This window comes from Schistocerca serialis, chromosome 2 (genome assembly GCF_023864345.2).
Source record: "Schistocerca serialis cubense isolate TAMUIC-IGC-003099 chromosome 2, iqSchSeri2.2, whole genome shotgun sequence".
NCBI lineage: Eukaryota > Metazoa > Arthropoda > Insecta > Orthoptera > Acrididae > Schistocerca > Schistocerca serialis.
In genome coordinates this window covers 1057664388-1057684565 of record NC_064639.1, presented here as the reverse complement: position 1 = coordinate 1057684565, position 20178 = coordinate 1057664388, and positions in this window count along the sequence as shown.

Genomic DNA, 20178 nt, shown 5'->3' with positions numbered 1-20178 from the left:
GGGATAGTACTCCCGAATACTGGCTGGAAAGTATACAACCTCGGGCCTGTCACACAGCTTAACGCAGGTTTCACAATTATAACGCTTGCGGCCGGCCGGGGTGGCCGAGCGGCTCTAGGCGCTTCAGTTTGGAACCGCGCGACCGCTACGGTAGCAGGTTCGAATCCTGCCTCGGACTTGGATGTGTGTGATGTCCTTAGGTTAGTTAGGTTTAAGTAGTTCTAAGTTCTAGGGGACTGATGACCTCAGAAGTTAAGTCCCATAGTGCTCAGAACCATTTGAACCATTTTTGTGTTAGCAAAGCAGGGAAGTCGACCGCTCGATATGCATGACAGCTTAACCGACACCGAAAACAGAATATGAAGGCGTCTGGAACTCAGGTTAGCAGCAGAAAATCCACTATTATTCCCTCAGTGGGTCTTTGGCGAAACACCAGAAGTGACGTCAAAGCAACAGAACTCGCACCGTCCACCGGGCATTTATTGAGAGGCCACTTCCGGCCGCATGATAACTAAGAACTGGGCCGACCTCCTAAACCGCATAGGGCCACATTGAATTTGCACTCAGATTGACACCTGAACCTCCTGCCAAAGGTGCAAACAATTCATCTATTCCTCGCAAGCAAAATTTGCTTCATGGCCCAAGTACTTCCGCTTCCTAAAGCTCTGGCGGCAAATATTCAGCGAGTATTCAGCTGGGTTATTCTCGGTGGTGCAGTCTTTGAAGTACAGTTCACGGAACTCGCTGTGCCTCCCTCGTGGGGCGGCCTTGGGCTCGCGAGGCTGCGCATCAAGCGAATGGGGAAAGAGATACAGCGTCTGCGCGCATGCCTTCTTCGCAGTCTCTTTATCAGAATGAGTCAACGAGTCTAGCGGCACTGTATTGAATTTAGTTTATTGACAATAAAAAACCCTGGGAAAGACCTCACCTGGAAACATCACTGAGGAAGGGAACCACAGGTGGACAGTACTGTGGCGAAATATGCTCTAGACGTTTCTGCGTTCACGGATTCGCTCACGGTGGTATCTGACTGTGAATGGCAAAATCCCTACGAACGACAAACTGCACAGACTGCACCTCAGTGCAAAGAGCAGCCGGCCACAAATGCGGGAAGGTTGACTCACTAGGACACATATTTGTTTGCGGAGTAGAGCGAGATGTGTGTAATTTTTTCAGACTCCACCTTGCCATCACTGATTGGTTATTGATAATATCATTCTCCTCCCTTGGAATCAACAGAAACTGAGTCCAACGGTTTCTTCGAATTTTGTTTATCTTCCTGATTAATTTTGGTATTGGTTTAGACTGTTACACCAATGGCTACTTTGATTCACCTACATTTTTTTTTCTATTTGCTCCTTGTTCTTCTGTTGTTGTTTTCCTCACTGACGTCGGTCGGAACATTTCTGAGTGTTGTTTTGGTCTTGGCGCTTTGAAATTTACCTTTATCGGACCATGCGCTGCAGCTAAGTATTCGTTGAAGTATTTCTATTGGTACTGCAAAGCATCTACTAACAACTGCGTTATTTTGTTCACACACTAATTGAGAATACAAACTAGATGAGGGGATACTGCCAGCATTTGTAATCAGTAACCAGTGTTGCATTACAAGTGTAGATGAGGTGTTGATAGAATCATAAGTGGTGATTGAAAACTAAGTAGACTTTTCGAAAGACTAAAAAGTCGCCATTTGTGACTAAAAAGTCACCATTTGTGAATTTCTGTGGATTGAAGGAGTGGTTCCCAATTATTTCAAACTCCTGGTACGGTAATTTTATAAATGTTGGCGATATGTGGAAAAAATCTTAGCTCCATCGTAGTTAACAATTTTAAGAGATTTTAAGATTTTAAGACAGGTTACAGTCTTTGCGATATCCAGCCAAGAGGGAATAATAAGAGATGAAGACCAAGAACGAAGTGCTCGGATTAAATAGGTGTAAGCCAGGGATGTAGTCTTTCACCTTTACTGTTCAGTCTATACATCGAAGAAACAATTGCCCAAAAAAATTAAGTTCAAGAGGGAGATTAAAATTCAAAACGAAAGGATATCAGTGACAAGATTCGCTGATGGGATTGCTATCCTCAGTGAAAGTGAAGATGAAAGATAGGATCAGTTGAATGGAATGAACAGTCGAATGAGTGTGAAATATGGACTGAGAATAAATTAAAGAAAGACGAGAGGAATGAGAAGCAGCAGAAATGAGAACAGCGAGCAACTTAACGTCTTAACTGGTGATGACGAAGTAAACGGAGTTACAGGATTTTGCTACCTAGGACAGATCAAGGAGAACATAAAAAGCAGACTATCACCGACAAAAAGGGCATTCTTGCCCAAGAGAAGTCAACTGGCATAAATATTAGTCTTAGTATGAGGAAAACATTTCTGAGAATGTACGTTTGGAGCACAACATTGTGTGGTAGTGAAACATGGACTGAGGAAAAACCGAAAGTGAAGAATACCGGAGCATTTGAGATGCGGTGCTACCGAACAATGTTAAAAATTAGATGAACTAATATGCTAGGGAATGAGAAGGCTTTCTGCACAATCGGCGAGGAAAGAATATACGGAAAGGACTAACAAGAAGAAGGGACAGGATGAGAGTATATCTGTTAAGACATCAGGGAATAACTGCCACGGTACTAGAGGGAGCTGTAAAGAGTAAAAACTGCAGAGGGTTAAAACTGTAGAGGAAGACAGTAATTGGAATACATGTAGGAAATAATTGAGGTTGTGGGTTGCAATTGCTATTCTGAGATGAAAGGTTGGCACAGGAGAGAAATTCGTGGCGGGCCGCATCAAACCAGTCAGAAGACGGACGACTTAGAAAAAAGCTTGTCTTTGAAGCCTTCCTCAAAGACTTGGCCTCAGTAATAGCTTTCATAGTAGTTGTTAAGACTCCCTATTAGCTTTGTCAGTAGTTCATTTCTAAGAATCTAGAACAAATACGGAAGAGATCTGCCAAACTGAGGTAGTGCGAGTTAGTAACATAATGTGGCTACCCTTACTGGTAGTTTAAGGATTGGCATTACAGATTTTTGAAACATTCATATTGTGATTTCTGAGATGGAACCTCTCGGAATACTGCTTTGTAGCACTGAAATGCAGAGAGACTACCGATATGAAGGCATCACAAACGATAATTCCCTACAGGACCACAGGAATTTAGAGATGCTAGACAGCTAGCGTACTCCTACGAAACTGTAGATTCTTTATATGTAAGGACTGCCATTACCCGACGCCCCTCTCTACTGCTTGTTCCTCTACCACGAACTGAGATGTGGTGATATAGCCTTCCTGATAATTAAGACCGTCTAAGTTTAAATATCCTTCTTTTCCGCAGAAAGCGCATGTGATCAGACTGAGATGACCCATCTATCAGACGAAGCATAATAACTTTTATTCCTTTTCCCTCTCATTTCCAAAACTGTTGATAAAATCTAGAAGACAAACTGAATATTTCAGTGTTAAAGTGCTCCTTTCAGTTACCCAAAAATCGAAATTACAAGCCTAACAATAGCCTGCGAGGAAATGAGCAATCCACTCGGTTTTGAAACAATGACTACCGTCCTCATTTCTTTTAGCTACACTATAGTTTATCTATAATTATTTTTACATATTAGGAATTAGTAACTGACAGCAGAATCTGAAAATCAGCCGTTTGCATTCTCTTTGATTAGTAAATAACTTCCTTATAAGAACAATTACTCCAAAACAGCAAACACGAGATTACTCTTTGTAATTCGGCAAGTAACACTACTGGGGTAAACGTAACCAAATGGCAATTTTGAAAAGTGTTATCAATCACGAGAATGTTACAACAATAGATTTTTCTGCAGAGTCGCTATGTTGGAAGAGATCACAGACAACAAACATTGAAAGCGTTTCAGGAATTAAGAAAGTCGTTAAATGTGCAGCTGTCATTAATGCTAATGCAGTGAGAACAGAACAAAATAGTGTGCTCTAGCTTGATCAGCTTCTCTACTAGGACTTTGCGTCATGGGCCGCGAAGTCTGTTACATTTCTTATGTATTGTCATTGTTTCGGAATGGCAACGGACTGAGATCTTAAAAATTTGTTTAATGGCGGCAGAACCTGCGACCCATCCCATAGGGCAAGCTTCATCGCAGCCTTTCAGGTGTCATAAAATCAGTTATCTTGAGTACAATGACCAAATAAGTAGGGTAAGTCAGATTATTCGAGGTGAAAGAGAGAAAAATAGAAGTTAAATAAAAAATCTCTGTTATCATGACAGCATCTTTCTTCGTCAACATTTTTGCTTATATTCTTTGAAAGAGTGTGTTTCACCTTTCATCCTCTCATTATCGCTCGCATCCTTTCACCATGCACGAACTGAAGTTCGGTGGACGTCGAACTCTCTAAGATAGCGGCAACTTTATCATTGTCGTTACGGCGCGCTAAATTAATTAATGTGAGAATCTTTTGCGAGTGCATAGTGATCTTTAGCCGTTGCACTTTGGCAGTTAACAGTTTTGGAAGCGTGTCGGCAACAGTCAACATGGAAAACTGCACAGTGTTTTTGACTGGTAATTATCGCACAGAGAACTTTCCATCAGTGATATTAAAAGCTAATCTGTAGCCAATCGAATTTTCTGAAATTAGTTAAATGAAGCAGCTAGGCATTGCAGGTGTGTTAACATGAGAAGGAATCGGACGACATAGTTTAAGGGAGGAAGAAATCTAAATCTGTCGACATGTCCTAGACTTAATGACTAATGTCTTCATGCCTGGTTCTTCACTATGAACCAATGTAGGCACATCATGACGCACTGGAAGAGATTACAACTTCGGTGGTGGTGCTTAGTTCTTCAGGCCGATAGAGTACGTGACCTGGAATCCGGGCTGTCTCGCTGAACATAGACACTCAGGTATTTTGTAAGGTTTCTGTTACATATTCAACATTCCGAGACAGATACGGGCCTCATACAGTTTTTGATTTGGTATGTTACTTTTTGTGACCAGTAAGGTCTCGTGATTCACTGGGAGATAAAGCTATCAGTGTAATTCTAGAGTATTTCCTAATCTTATGTACCAGCATTTAACACAATTCTCATATCTTTCTACTATCCACTGCCGCTATATTCATACTTTCACTTGAGAAATGCTGTTACTGTGCAACGCAGAACAATATTGGATACAACCGCAGCGAGGTATTGGAGAAGACAGCTGTGGACAGCTAATTTTAAGCGACCAATGGCTGAACTGCGGTAGACTACTGGTTTAGTAGCCATGACTTTAGACCCATATCCTACGCCAACTATAACCTCGTGATGTACATTGTACACGAGGAAACGGCGACCAGCACTCTGCAGCAGAACTAAAAATGGTTCAGATGGTTCAGAGCACTACGTGACTTAACATCTGAGGTCATCAGTCCCCTAGAACTTAGAACTACTTAAACCTAAGTAACCTAAGGACATCACACACATCCAAGCCCGAGGCAGGATTCGAACCTGCGACCGTAGTGGTCGCGCAGTTCCAGACTGAAGAGCCTAGAACCCCTCGGCCACAGCGGCTGGCCAGAACTACAATGGCGATCGGTTTGTTCATGGCGTTTAACGCTAACAGATACGGGCAAACGCAAAATAGAAAAATTTCTTAATACGTTTGCTTGCATAGCCATCTTCCTCGGAAAATTTTGGTTTTCGCGGTAAAATAAACTGTAATTTCTTGCTGTCATTGGTTACCTGGATATATCTTCACAGTGGCTACACGGGATGCCGCATTAACAACGATGAGCAGTCCTGGTTGGCCACTGGTTGCATTTTATAGGTGACACAACAAGATTGGAAACAAAAAAGAATGACAGAAAGAAAAATAAAAGCAAATGACTAAGTCAGTATGGTGATGAAAATGATAAACCGAAGATACAGAAATTAAAAAAAAAATACATTTATACCAATTAATTGAATAAAAATTATAATCAAAATCTTTTGATTAAATTCAGAACAGTTAAAATGTCCGTATTTGACGAGATTCGAACCTTGTGTTATCTACAAGTCAGGTTTGTTCACAAACTTTCTTTTTTTTTTCTTTTCCTTTTTTTTACGGCTAGGCTATGCCGTTACGCTGCAAAAGGAATTTTGAATTTATCACTCTGCTATCTCAGTCGCAACATTCGCAAGGATTAATTGGGAGTCTTAAAAAATTAGGCTTCATCCAATGTCGTGCGAAGCTACTCAGATGCAAGCCCATATTTGTGATTATAATAACTGTAAAAAAGACGCGCTGGCGGTTGTGGCCGAGCGGTTCTAGGCGCTTTAGTCTGGAACCGCGCGACCGCTACGGTCGCAGTTTCGAATCCTGCCTCGGGCATGGATGTGTTTGATGTCCTCGGGTTAGTTACGTTTAAGTAGTTCTAAGTTCTAGGGGACTGACGACCTCATATGTGAAGTCCCGTAGTGGTCAGAGCCATTGAACCATTTTTTATAAATGATACTAAATCGCATCTTGAGTGGAAGGATCTAGTAGTGTTTGGTTAGTGCTGTGTATGGAACGTGTGTATTTCATTAGTATCGTTGTGTGTGTGTGTGTGTGTGTGTGTGTGTGTGTGTGTGTGCGTGCGTGTGTGTGTGTGTGTGTGTGTGTGTGTGTGTGTGTGTGTAAGTGTGTGGCTTTTTTTCGGTGTCGCTATCATGTTCAAAAGGATTAGACCCAGGACTCGGATCCAAACGCATCAAGAAAGAAAGCCGGGCGAAGAATTGTAATTGAACTAATTATTGTGGCAGTTGACAACGGCGAAAGGTTCAGGCGTGACGTTAAGTAGTCTGACTGGAGCCAACCGAGTACAGCGCGTGAGGTGTCAGCTATCAAATAATTTTAATCGGGCTATTGGAACTTACCAATCCATAATAGCACCGTATGAAATATTTCGAGTACACAGAAGTATATTCCGTAGAAATGAGAGGAACTCACCATGGCCCCGTTGCACAGTAGCGGACCCCCAGAATCTCCGTTGCAGGCGTCCTTCCCCTCTCCTGACAAAGTGCAGATGTGCTCCTCCTCCTTCAGCCAGTTTTTCGCCCACGGGTACTTGTTCGTGCACTCATCGGTGGAGAGGATAGGCAACTTCACTTTGTGAAGTACCGATACTTTTTCCACATCGACACTCTTCTTGCACAGCCTATGGGAAACACCACGAAATGTATGTTACGTGCGAACTTGTGTCGTCGGTCAACTACTTTACATCGACATCTTGAACCAGGTACCCTTTTTTTTTTAACGTCTAAGTGTTACATAGCACTTTCTTCCCGATGAATAATACACTGCTGGCCATTAAAATTGCTACACAACGAAGATGACGTGCTACAGACGCGAAATTTAACCGACAGGAAGAAGATGCTGTGGTATGCAAATGATTAGCTTTTCATAACATTCACAAAAGGTTGGCGCCGGTGGCGACACCTACAACCTGCTGACATGAGGAAAGTTTCCGACCAATTTCTCATACACAAAGAGCAGGTGACCGGCGTTGCCTGCTGAAACGTTGTTGTGATGCCTCGTGTAAGGAAGAAAAATGCGTACCATCAAGTTTCCGACTTTGATAAAGGTCGGATGGCAGCCTATCGCGATTGCGGTTTATCGTATCGCGACACTGCTGCTCGCGTTGGTCGAGATCCAGTGACTGTTAGCAGAATATGGAATCGTTGGGTGCAGGAGGGTAATACGCAACGCCGTGCTGGATCCTAACGGCCTCGTATTACTAGCAGTCGAGATGACAGGCATCTTATCCGCATAGCTGTAACGGATCGTCCAGCCACGTCTCGATCCCTGAGTCAGCAGATGGGGACGTTTGCAAGACAACAATCATCTGCACGAACAATTCGATGACGTTTGCAGCAGCATAGACTATCAGCTTGGAGACCATGTCTGCGGTTACCCTTGACGCTGCATCACAGACAGGAGCGCCTGCGATGTTGTACACAACGACGAACCTATGTGCACAAATGGCAAAACGTCATTTCTTCGGATGAATCTAGGTTCTGTTTACAGCATAATGATTGTCGCATCCGTGTTTGGTGACATCGCAGTGAACGCACATTGGAAGCGTGTACTCGTCATCGCCATACTGGCGTATGAACCGACGTGATGGTATGGGGTGCCATTGGTTACACGTCGCGGCCACCTCTTGTTCGCACTGACGGCACTTTGAACAGTGGGCGTTACATTTCAGATGTGTTACGACCTGTGGCTCTACCCTCCATTCGATCCCTGCGAAACCCTACATTTCAGCAGGATAATGCACGACCGCATGCTGCAGGTCCTGTACGGGCTTTTCTGGATACAGAAAATGTTCGACTGCTACCCTGGCCAGCACATTCTCCAGATCTCTCACCAATTGAAAACGTCTGGTCAATGGTGGCCGAGCAACTGGCTCGTGACAATACGCCAGTCACTACTCTTGGTGAACTGTGGTATCGTGTTGAAGCTGCATGGGCAACTGTACCTGTACACGCCATCCAAGCTCTGTTTGACTCAATGCCCAGGCGTATATAGGCCGCTATTACGGCCAGAGGTGGTTGTGCTGGGCACTGATTTCTCAAGATCTATGTACCCAAATTGCGACAAAATGGAATCACATGTCAGTTCTAGTATAATATATTTATCCAAGCAATGCCCGTTTATCATCTGCATTTCTTCTTGGTGTAGCAATTTTAATGGCCAGTAGTGTACTTGCGAAAGAAAACCATTAAACAAGTTATCTTTGAGGGTAACACAAATTTCATGTGGAATTGTGACTTTATTTGCAAGTGAAGAACCATGCCGAGGGACAACTCGCGTCTTCAAAATGGGACGACAATCACGGTAACAGCCCGAGAGGAAACAAATCTCCAGGCGCGAATACAGAAACTCCTCGAATCGCTGGGCTGCTTTGGAGGAGTGCGAAATTATGGAAAATATATATTTATGATCACATCTGTGACGTATATTTAGACAAATTAAATTTTAGTGAAACTCGTTCTTTGAATAGACTTGTACGTAGAGGTCTCGCGTTGAGGATTATGATTCGACAGAATTTTGATTTTATCTAGCTGATATTGTACGAGTGTCATCCAATAAGTAATGCCACATATTTGGTTCCTCGGGCAGTTTCGGTTGAAGAAATGAGCAACTTGTAATGGGACACCGTGGAGAATTTTTGCTTCAGCTTCTACAGTTTCATAAACTTCCGATTGGTGGTGGCGCTATATGCAGTCTTCAAAATAGCGTCTACAAGGGAGGTGTGTTTCAAGTAGAGGGCTCTTATTTGAGTTTCTTTTGGCGGAAAACCAGAGCATCGCAGATATTCAAAGGCGCTCGCAGAAGGTTTACGGAGACTCAGTAGTGAACATGAGCACGGTGAGTAGTGAGGCGAGGCATCTGTCATCTTCGCAAGAACGTCGCGCAAACGTGTCCAACTTCCCGCGTGCCGACTGGCCGCACACAGCTTTAACTCCTGCATTGTTGGAGCGTGCGGACACTTTGATTCGAGGTAATCGACGAATCACAAACACCTCACTGCTCAACTGAAAGTCTCTGCTGATAGTGCTGACATACTCGTCTGCAAGTTGGGGTGTTCAAAGGCGTGTGACCGCTGGGTTCATCACCGTCTAACAGAACATCGTAAAGAGCAACGAAGGACCGTCTGTGCGGAACTACTTGTGCGTTACGAGGTTGATCGTGACAATTTTTTATCGTGAACCATGGACCTTGCCGTTGGTGGGGAGGCTTGCGTGCCTCAGCGGTACAGATGGCCGTACCGTAGGTGCAACCACAGCGGAGGGGTATCTGTTGAGAGGCCAGACAAACGTGTGGTTCCTGAAGAGGGGCAGCAGCCTTTTCAGTAGTTGCAGGGGCAACAGTCTGGATGATTGACTGATCTGGCCTTGTAACATTAACCAAAACGGCCTTGCTGTGCTGGTACTGCAGACGGCTGAAAGCAAGGGGAAACTACAGCCGTAATTTTTCCCGAGGACATGCAGCTTTACTGTATGATTAAATGATGATGGCGTCCTCTTGGGTAAAATATTCCGGAGGTAAAATAGTCCCCCATTCGGATCTCCGGGAGGGGACTACTCAAGAGGACGTCGTTATCAGGAGAAAGAAAACTGGCGTTCTACGGATCGGAGCGTGGAATGTCAGATCCCTTAATCGGGCAGGTAGGTTAGAAAATTTAAAAAGGGAAATGGACAGGTTAAAGTTAGATATAGTGAGAATTAGTGAAGTTCGGTGGCAGGAGGAACAAGACTTTTGGTCAGGCGAATACAGGGTTATAAATACAAAATCAAATAGGGGTAATGCAGGAGTAGGTTTAATAATGAATAAAAAAATAGGAATACGGGCAAGCTACTACAAACAGCATAGTGAATGCGTTATTGTGGCCAAGATAGACACGAAGCCCACGCCTACTACAGTAGTACAAGTTTATATGCCAACTAGCTCTGCAGATGATGAACAAATTGATGAAATGCACGATGAGATAAAAGAAATTATTCAGGTAGTGAAGGGAGACGAAAATTTAATAGTCATGGGTGACTGGAAATCGTCAGTAGGAAAAGAGAGAGAAGGAAAAATAGTAGGTGAATATGGATTGGGGGGAAGAAATGAAAGAGGAAGCCGCCTTGTAGAATTTTGCACACAGCATAACTTAATCATAGCTAACACTTGGTTCAAGAATCATAAAAGAAGGTTGTATACCTGGAAGAATCCTGGAGATACTAAAAGCTATCAGATAGATTATATAATGGTAAGACAGAGATTTAGGAACCAGGTTTTAAATTGTAAGACATTTCCAGGGGCAGATATGGATTCTGACCACAATCTCTTGGTTATGAACTGCAGATTGAAACTGAAGAAACTGCAAAAAGGTGGGAATTTAAGGAGATGGGACCTGGATAAACTGAAAGAACGAGAGGTTGTAGAGAGTTTTAGGGAGAGCATAAGGGAACACTTGACAGGAATGGGGGAAAGAAATACAGTAGAAGAAGAACGGGTAGCTCTGAGGGATGAAGTAGTGAAAGCAGCAGACGATCAAGTAGGTAAAAAGACGAGGGCTAATAGAAATCCTTGGGTAACAGAAGAAATATTGAATTTAATTGATGAAAGGAGAAAATATAAAAATGCAGTAAATGAAGCAGGCAAAAAGGAATACAAACGTCTCAAAAATGAGATCGACAGGAAGTGCAAAATGGCTAAGCAGGGATGGCTAGAGGACAAATGTAAGGATGTAGAGGCTTGTCTCACTAGGGGTAAGATAGATACTGCCTACAGGAAAATTAAAGAGACCTTTGGAGAGAAGAGAACCACTTGTATGAATATCAAGAGCTCAGATGGCAACCCAGTTCTAAGCAAAGAAGGGAAGGCAGAAAGGTGGAAGGAGTATATAGAGGGTTTATACAAGGGCGATGTACTTGAGGACAATATTATGGAAATGGAAGAGGATGTAGATGAAGATGAAACGGGAGATACGATACTGCGTGAAGAGTTTGACAGAGCACTGAAAGACCTGAGTCGAAACAAGGCCCCGGGAGTAGACAACATTCCATTAGAACAATTGACGGCCTTGGGAGAGCCAGTCCTGACAAAACTCTACCATCTGGTGAGCAAGATGTATGAGACAGGTGAAATACCTTCAGACTTCAAGAAGAATATAATAATTCCAATCCCAAAGAAAGCAGGTGTTGACAGATGTGAAAATTACCGAACTATCAGTTTAATAAGTCACAGCTCCAAAATACTAACACGAATTCTTTACAGACGAATGGAAAAACTGGTAGAAGCGGACCTCGGGGAAGATCAGTTTGGATTCCGTAGAAATGTTGGAACACGTGAGACAATACTAACCTTACGACTTATCTTAGAAGAAAGATTAAGAAAAGGCAAACCTACGTTTCTAGCATTTGTAGACTTAGAGAAAGCTTTTGACAATGTTGACTGGAATACTCTCTTTCACATTCTAAAGGTGGCAGCGGTAAAATACAAGGAGCGAAAGGCTATTTACAATTTGTACAGAAACAAGATGGCAGTTATAAGAGTCGAGGGGCATGAAAGGGAATCAGTGGTTGGGAAAGGAGTGAGACAGGGTTGTAGCCTCTCCCCGATGTTATTCAATCTGTATATTGAGCAAGCAGTAAAGGGAACAAAAGGAAAATTCGGAGTAGGTATTAAAATTCATGGAGAAGAAGTAAAAACGTTGAGGTTCGAGGATGACATTGTAATTCTGTCAGAGACAGCAAAGGACTTGGAAGAGCAGTTGAACGGAATGGACAGTGTCTTGAAAGGAGGGTATAAGATGAACATCAACAAAAGCGAAACGAGGGTAATGGAATGTAGTCAAATTAAATCGGGTGATGCTGAGGGAATTAGATTAGGAAATGAGACACTTAAAGTAGAAAAGGAGTTTTGCTATTTGGGGAGCAAAATAACTGATGATGGTCGAAGTAGAGAGGATATAAAATGCAGACTGGCAATGGCAAGGAAATCGTTTCTGAAGAAGATAAATTTGTTAACATCGAGTATAGATTTAAGTGTCAGGAAGTCGTTTCTGAAAGTATTTGTATGGAGTGTAGCCATGTATGGAAGTGAAACATGGACGATAACTAGTATGGACGAGAAGAGAATAGAAGCTTTCGAAATGTGGTGCTACAGAAGAATGCTGAAGATAAGGTGGGTAGATCACGTAAGTAATGAGGAGGTATTGAATAGGATTGGGGAGAAGAGAAGTTTGTGGCACAACTTGATTAGAAGAAGGGATCGGTTGGTAGGACATGTTTTTAGGCATCAAGGGATCACAAATTTAGCATTGGAGGGCAGCGTGGAGGGTAAAAATCGTAGAGGGAGACCAAGAGATGAATACATTAAGCAGATTCACAAGGATGTAGGTTGCAGTAGGTACTGGGAGATGAAGAAGCTCGCACAGGATAGAGTAGCATGGAGAGCTGCATCAAACCAGTTTCAGGACTGAAGACCACAACAACAACAACATCGTCACAGGCGATGAAACATGGCTTCCTCACTTTTAACTGGAAACGAAACGGAATTCCATGAAGAGTTGCCAGTCCATCTCATCTACATCTACATGGACACTCTGCAAATCACATTTAAGTGCCTGGCAGAGGGTTCATCGAACCACCTTCACAATTCTCCATTATTCCAATCTCGTATAGCGCGCGGAAAGAATGAACACCTATATCTTTCCGTACGAGCTCTGATTTCCCTTATTTTATCGTGGTGATCGTTCCTCCCTATGTAGGTCGGTCTCAACAAAATATTTTCGAATTCGGGGGAGAAAGTTGCTGATCGTAGTTTCGTCAGAAGATTCCGTCGCAACGAAAACCGACTTTCTTTTAATGATGTCCAGCCCAAATCCTGTATCATTTCTATGACACTCCCTCCCGTATTTCGCGATAATACAAAACGTGCTGCCTTTCTTTGAACTTTTTCGATGTACTCCGTCAGTCCTACCTGGTAAGGATCCCACACCGAGCAGCAGTATTCCAAAGGAGGACGAACAAGCGTAGTGTAGGCAGTCTCCTTAGTAGGTCTGTTACATTTTTTAAGTGTCCTGCCAATAAAACGCAGTCTTTGGTTAACCTTCCCCTCAACATTTTCTATGTGTTCCTTCCAATTTAAGTTGTTCGTAATTGTAATTCCCATCCGAACAAAAAGTTCAAAGACGCAGCCTCATCCGGTAAGGTAATGCCGACCGTCTTCTGCGACACTGAAGGGGTTGTTCTGTTTGACGTCCTTCCTCGTGGCGCAACGGTCAACTCTGAAGTGTACCCTCAGAAAGTCGAAGAAACGACTTCAGTGTGTTCGTCGCCACAAAAACGCAAATGAACTTTTCCTTCTCCTTGAAAACGCAATGCCTTACACAAGTCCGTGCACCCCACAGGAGCTCACAAAACTTCATTGGACTGTTCTCCCCCATCTACCCTACAGGCTAGATATCACACTTTCCGACTTCGATCTGTTTGGCTCAATGTAGGGTGCAGCCGCAGGATGCAGTATGTGGATGATGTGGAGGTTATTAACCTTCCGATAGGGGCGCCTTCTAGTCGGACAAGGTACGTCGCACGCATGTCGCAGATACCACTTGTTGTTAAGAAACTTTACGTCCTTTTAAATGTTACATTTTATCATAAAAGTAAATGTTAGGTATTATTCAAGGGTTATACAAACGAGAGCAAAGTAAACAATTTATTTAAAAGTACAATTGTGTTTCGTAACGTATATTTCCTGCCCATAGATTCTCCACGTACGAATGACAAATTTATACAAGATCAAGCTTTAAAGTTTGGTTTTTCAATACACTAGAGTTATTTAGAATTTGAAATACAATCAAAGCAACATTTCTTGAATGATGTAAACAAAAAGACCATTTGTATATCTCACATTTGAAACAGGTGATTGTTTAGAAATTAAAATCCAATCATTGCATACATTTCTTGAAAGCTGTAAACAAATAACCTGTCTACATATTTCACATCTGAAGCGGATGATTCTCGTTTTCTTACCGACTAAACAAGGCGTACATCTTTTCTTCGTGGGCTCCTGACGTTAATCTCCTACTTCTCTTCCTTGTAGCTGTTGATGCTCGTCATCTCTGAGTGACACATTTAAAATTTTCGTACGGAGTTCTCCTGCTACTTTAGTACTTCTCCTTTTTACATGATGCTGCACAATTCGTTCGAAAGATTTCTGGGACATTTTCTCTTCTAGAGATTATTGTTGTTCTCTCCTTCCAGACTATATATGAATTTATTGCAGGAACGTTCATCAACGAAAAAGACGCCACCAGAGCCAATCGCTTCTCGTTTCTCGCAACGTTTCTGTGGTTGTAAAATACGAGGGTTATTCGGAAAGTAAGGAACGATCGGTCGCGACTTGGAAACCACAGTGAAAATCCGATGAAGTTTTGCACAGGTGTGTTGGGCAGTGTCTCTAGTATGCCCGTCGATCGCATTACGTCGTCCTTATTAGTTCTGGGCACAGAGGGAGCACATAAAGATACCTAGAACAATAGTGCCTCCCGCCAAGTACGAGGCCCTGGTGAGAAATTTCGCCTGAAGCTATTCAGCCAACATTACATAAGTGTCGTGCGTTTTCTCCTTCAAGACAATTCTCAGCCGCATTCTGCAGGGGCAATGAAGATGCTCCTGCATCGTTTTCAATTGGAAATGTTTCATTACCACAATACAGCTCGTAATTGTCTCCCTCTGAGTTTCATCTCTGCTCACATGAACCGATGACTATGAAGACAACATTTTGGCACAGACAACGAGCTGTAGGCTAGCGCAGAGCATTGGCGGAAAGCACGGGCGGCTCCCTCCTATAACGAGGGTATTGGAAAGTTGATGCAAGGCTACGACAAACGTCTAAGTCGGATCGGCTACTATGGAGATAAGTAGCTGGAAGTTGTAGCTAACTGTTGCGTATAAAACAGTTTTGATTTTCACTATGGTTCCGTTTCGCGACCTATCGTTCCTTACTTTCCGAATAACCCTCGTATTATAATTTTTGGTCTCTTGACATCAAATGTTTCTTCATCGACTTTTGCATCGTTATGGAGGCTGGATATCAAAAAATCACTCTTGTACTTTTTTGGCACGTATGAAACAAGTGTTGCTTCTTTGCGAAAACCAAAGAGACAAGAGACTTAAGCGGGAGTCTCGCTTTCTGGTCGCTGTGAATTTACAAGGACTCCGAGGCTTATTTTTATGTAAAGCGCCAGCGTCCGAATTTTCTTTTTACACCAATTCCTTTACAAATTGATATTTTTCCAACTGTAGATAATGGGAGCTGCTACTTTTCTACAGCGTCGGATGGTTCGTTGCTTACATCAAATGGTGCATCTAGTTGGGTTCCGGAGTACATTTCCATATTATATGTTTAATATAGCGAAGAGTCGTAAATTTTTCTACCACATTGCTTGGTCTTTTTGGAATATATTGTATGAAATCGCATCTCCCTCTGCAAGCCTCGAGTTTTTCATCGCTTCAGACATTTTCACTAAGTGAATAACATTTTTGGCAATTTCCAAGAAATTCGTCAAACAAAATTCTTATAGCAGCCAGGCGATCTGTTTCTCTTCGTTCTCCTCTTGTTTCCTTAACATCAAAATCAACAGATTGCATTAAAAATTGAAATCGTTTTATACTCATGACATTCGAAAGTCATCCACCCTCCATAAGCCATCGAGAATCAGACGATTCGCGTGGTACACTCCAGCCAGATAATGTAGCCCGAATAACGCTTTCATTTCCACTGTATCTGTCTGTTGAGCGTCCCTTGAACGACAATAGTTATATTGTATTGTTAGAATAAATTTGTCTTTATTTCCTACAACACGCCGAATCATTGTGTCAAAGATGAGGTATTTCCATGAATCAAGAATATTAGTACGTTTTTCGCTGGCCCGATTACTCTGGTCAGATGATGCAATATATTTTATTTAGCTCACCTTTGCCTGTTCCTCGGTTTATTTTGTCACGGCCAAACCTTGATTATGTTTTTATTTTTCCTTGGAGGTGTTCTAGATTTCGATCGGGTGCTCTCATCTTCATCGTCTTCTGAGCTGGCCTGAGCACTCAGTCCCGTTTCCCGTATCGGGCGCTCCATCTCTTTCCGATGCGTGCTCTTCTCCAACAGTATTACTGTCCTCTAGAGAGCCAGTCCTGACAAAACTCTACCATCTGGTGAGCAAAATGTATGAGACAGGCGAAATACCCTCAGACTTCAAGAAGAATATAATAATTCCAATCCAAAGGAAACCAGGTGTTGACAGATGTGAAAATTACCGAACTATCAGTTTAATAAGTCACAGCTGCAATATACTAACACGAATTCTTTACAGACGAATGGAAAAACTGGTAGAAGCCGACCTCGGGGATGATCAGTTTGGATTCCGTAGAAATATTGGAACACGTGAGGCAATACTGGCCTAACGATTTTCTTAGAAGAAAGATTAAGGAAAGGCAAACCTACGTTTCTAGCATTTGTAGACTTAGAGAAAGCTTTTGACAATGTTGACTGGAATACTCTCTTTCAAATTCTGAAGGTGGCAGGGATAAAATACTGGGAGCGAAAGACTATTTACAATTTGTACAGAAAGCAGACGGCAGTTATAAGAGTCGAGGGACATGAAAGGGAAGCAGTGGTTGGGAAGGGAGTGAGACAGGGTTGTAGCCTCTCCCCGATGCTATTCAAAATGGTTCAAATGGCTCTGAGCACTATGCGACTTAACTTCTGAGGTCATCAGTCGCCTAGAACTTAGAACTAATTAAACCTAACTAACCTAAGGACATCACACACATCCCTGCCCGAGGCGGGATTCGAACCTGCGACCGTAGCGGTCGCTCGGTTCCAGACTGTAGCGCCCAGAACCGCACGGCCACTCCGGCCGGCGATGCTATTCAATCTGTATACTGAGCAAGCAGCAAAGGAAACAAAAGAAAAATTCGGAGTAGGTATTAAAATCCGTGGAGAAGAAATAAAAACCTTGAGGTTCGCTGATGACATTGTAATTCTGTCAGAGACAGCAAAGGACTTGGAAGAGCATTTGAACTGACGGAATGGACAGTGTCTTGAAAGGATGGTATAAGATGAACATCAACAAAAGCAAAACGAGGATAATTGAATGTTGTCGAATTAACTCGGGTGACGCTGAGGGAATTAGATTAGGAAATGAGATACTTAAAGTAGTAAAGCAGTTTTGCTATTTGGGGAGCAAAATAACTGATGATGATCAAAGTAGAGAGGATATAAAATGCAGACTGGCAATAGCAAGGAAAGCGTTACTGAAGAAGAGAAAGTTGTTAACATCGAGTATAGATTTAAGTGTCAGGAAGTCGTTTCTGAAAGTATTTGTATGGAGTGTAGCCATGTGTGGAAGTGAAACGTGGACGATAAATAGTTTGGACAAGAAGAGAATAGAAGCTTTCTAAATGTGGTGCTACAGAAAAATGCTGAAGATTAGATGGGTAGATCGCATAACTAATGAGGAGGTATTGAATAGGATTGGCGAGAAGAGACGTTTGTGGCACAACTTGACTAGAAGAAGTGATCGGTTGGTAGGACACGTTCTGAGGCATCAAGGGATCACCAATTTAGTATTGGAGGGCAGAGTGGAGGGTAAAAATCGCAGAGGCAGACCAAGAGATGAATACACTAAGCAGATTCGGAAGGATGTAGGCTGCAGTAGGTACTGAGAGATGAAGAAGCTTGCACAGGATAGAGTGGCGTGGAGAGCTGCGTCAAACCAGTCTCAGGACTGAAGACCACAACAACAACATGAAACTGTTGTCCTGTTCATTCTCATCGCCGATATCACGCAGTATTCCATTTATCCCAGCTTCAACATCCAAAGGATTGGTTAAACTACACATCTCCTTGTCCCTCATAACATCTAAGAAATAAATATGAAACGATACTGAATAAATAACAAGATGCAAGCACTGGAGGTCACGCGTATCTGACACAAGCAATTTCTCTTAATTTCATTGTCGATTCAAGACACATGTAACTTCACTACGTATGCTACTTAAAATTACTAAATAGCATTAAAAATTTAACAATATATCTTGGAAAATAAAAAGTTAAAAACTTGCATGAAGGGTCGCGCGTATTCCTCAGATACGAAGCACGTTTTACTAGCTTCCTGGTTATCGTAGCGAGCAGCAGCCAGGAATTAAGTTGGGTGGGGCCAAAAGAGGAGACTAGAAAAAGGGGGATATCAATCCCTCACACTTTCCGAAAAAAGGTAACGACCAATTTCGCTGCCTACCTGACTCATACTGGAGCCTATCGCAAAGTTAATGCAGCAAGATGTTGGCTCCGATGTTGACCAACACAGTGGTACCATGCGGACATACGAGCCCACCCAGTAAAGCGGCATAACGTCATCGCATTGAACGGAGATTATGTGGAAAAATTGGGTCTTGTAGCCACAAGAATAGGGAATTATAGGGAGTATTGGAATCCTGAACAAAACGAACCTGCTTCCAGGAATGTGTTTTATTACTTATTGTTGATGGACAACAAAAGGATTATACATATACGAAAGGTGTTCCTATATTAGTCAAGAAAAGTTCTAGCTGAAACAAATGTCACATTATAAAACAGGATATTAAGTTTGAAGAAATTAATTTGTTAGAAATTAATAGAACATAACAAAATCGAAATCTATGATATTAAGTTTACAAAGAGTATTACATTCTGAAATAATATGTAGTGTGATTTAATGAAGACCAAAGTAAATGAAGTATTTAGGAAAAGTCGATACCAAAGTAAAACAAGAATCTGTTTAGGCTCATAAGTAAATTTTAAACAACACCGCAAGCCTTAATGTTTCAGAACAAAGTAAACAGATGAAGCATTAGTCTCATATTCCACTTTCATAACATTCGAGAAGCTAGTAATGGATTTAATCGAACAAAGGGTACAAGATAAGTTGTACCTCATTCGTCAGCTGATACAGAGAAAAAAACTTGAAATTCAAAAACTTTTCGAATAGTTGGTGCAAACTAAGGCTGAGGTTAAAGAAAAGAAATGTGATGAAAACTGTTGGTTCCCTACAGAATTTTGCTTGGAAGATGAGACAAATTTAAATAAACGAATTCCGAAATTTAAACCAGTATGTATTTTCATCCTATGCATCATGAGTTTGTTTGCGTGGCCATCCTCTGCATCAACCACAAAAAGATTTGTTTCGTAAATGAAAAACGCGATCTCTTACTGGTCTGTATTTTATTTCTCCCTTATGAGCGTTGCCAAAAATCCAGTACAGAGAGAAAAGGCGTTTTTCATTTACAAAACAAATAATCCCATGTATCATTTAAGAATGATTCCTGACTCAGTATCAAAGCATAGAAATGATGGAAAAAGATATATTTTGTACTTAGATGCCTAGAACGGGATACTGTAAAGTGGATTACAGCACAATCCGAAGAACTCATTTCTGGCAATGATTCCCAAACGTAAAAGTATAAATATTGGTGGTTGAGCACAACAAGAGTAGTAGGCACTTGAGTTGTGGGCTATTCAATATTACAACAGTGGTTAGGGTAATTATATGTAATATATTGAACTGCATTCTAACTGGGTCAAAAAAATTAGCTAATGCCATAGAGAAAAGTGATTTGCTAAGGGTATTAAGTTATATATTACGATGTCAGTCTTTA